Raw genomic sequence first — 1,896 nt, 5'->3', positions numbered from 1 at the left:
GATGGATGGACAAGGATGGACAGGGATGGGAAGGGCTGGACAGGGCATCGTGTGGTGCCTGATGCTCAAAGATTTTGGGAACAGCTCCTCGAGTCAGACCCACCTGGCAGCTCCAGCAGTGATTGAAAAGATTTGTCTTCCTTAAAAATCCCATCCTGGATAAGATTTGGGATCAGGGCTGGGAGCTGGAGCCTCAGAGAGGATCTCAAGGACTTTGGGTTAAATTGGTGCAAATTCCAGGGCTTTGCTGCAGCTGCTGGAATCCTTCCCCACCCCATTGCCAGCACTGCCTATTTCAATATTGCCATTAAAAATGAGAATTCCAACCTGGAGAGCATCATCCAGATGAGAGGGGAAAACATCCCTCCCCAAAGGTCCCCTTCACATGGGAAATGAAGAGGACAGAAGAACAGATTTAGGGACTCTCAGCTCCAGGGTGTCCCTTTTTCCAGGGGTTTTGCCAGAGTTTTGCTGCTGGGAGAGGGAAGGGCTCATTCCTGGCATTTTCTGTCTGGTTTAGAACCATCTGAGGCCTCCAAAACTTTTCCCAGGAGAGCTGGAGGGATCTCCTGCATTCAGCTCCCACCCCAATCCCTCTTCCCAGAAAGTCATTTTTAACCTAATTACAGCCATTAATAACTTCCTCTAATTAATTATCCCTCAGGGACCTTCTGGTCTTCCCCCACCTTCCCAATGTGCAGCTTTTATCCCAATCCCTCATTTAGTCTGGGCTTTTCCAACTAAATCTCTCTGTCTGTGCTGCTCCTTTAATAAAGCAGAGCCAAAGGTGGAACAGCTCCAGGAAAACCCGCCAGGGACTGAGCCCAGGAAGTTATTGGGGTCCTGAACCTGGAGTTTTACACCCTGGGCCATAAAAGAAATGATTCTGCAGCCAAAAAAAACCAGGAATAAAGTGGAGATGGTTTCCCATCTCCCTGCTCAGAGCAGCCTCAGGCTCTGAGCTCTTTATTCAGGGATAAAAAGTGTGGAGTGGGGAGGATTTGGGATGTTGGGAGTTGTGGATCCTCTGTGGGACAGAATTTGGGGTGTGGGGGGTCCATTCCTGGCTCTGGAATCATTTCCTGTGGCCCTGCTCAAATTCCTCCTTCCTTTCTTCATCCCACTCTGGAAATCAGAGCATTCCCTGGGCTTTGCTCCCTGATTTTCTGACTTCCCAGGGCTGCAGCTGCCAGCACCAGTGAGGATTCACATCTTGGGACCAGGGGATAAATCCTGGCTTTCCACCCAGAGCTTCCCAAAATCCCCAGTCCAGAGCCAGCTCTGGCTCTGTGGTTGGGATCTCAATAAATCTCCTTCACAAGGAGCTCCCAGGCTGGAAAATGGGAATTAAATCAGCTTTGCTCCTCCTCCAGTGGCTGCACCCCGAGGTTCCTTGGAAGGAGAAACTTTTGGGATGCATTTCCCGCTTTGGGAGTTGATGCAGGAGTGACCTCTGGAGCGTCCCAGGAGGGACCTGGCAGTGTCAGGGCTGGGAATGCTGAGTCAGCAACAAAAACTGCTGAGAAAGCAATTCCAGGAGGAGGTTTGTCCTTAAAATGTGGTGGATGAGTTAAAGAGGCCACGCTGCTCATGGATGTGGGGCCAAGGGAGACATTTCCTGGTTGAAAAAAAGTGGGATTGTTCATCCTGGGGTGACCAAACTGTGACCTTCCAGGACCTGAAGGGGACACAGGAAAAACAGGGAATATTTCCAAGGGATGGAGGGCCAGGAGCCAGGGAATGGCTCCCAGTGGCAGAGGGCAGGGCTGGATGGGATTTTGGGCAGGGATTGTTCCCTGGCAGGGTGGGCAGGCCCTGGCACAGGGTGCCCAGAGCAGCTGGGGCTGCCCCTGGATCCCTGGCAGTGCCCAAGGCCAGGCTGGACATTGGGGCTGG

This window comes from Parus major, chromosome 27, assembly GCF_001522545.3.
Source record: "Parus major isolate Abel chromosome 27, Parus_major1.1, whole genome shotgun sequence".
Classification (NCBI taxonomy): Eukaryota; Metazoa; Chordata; class Aves; order Passeriformes; family Paridae; genus Parus; species Parus major.
The sequence above is the reverse complement of the archived record's forward strand: the minus strand, read 5'-3'. Positions refer to the sequence as shown.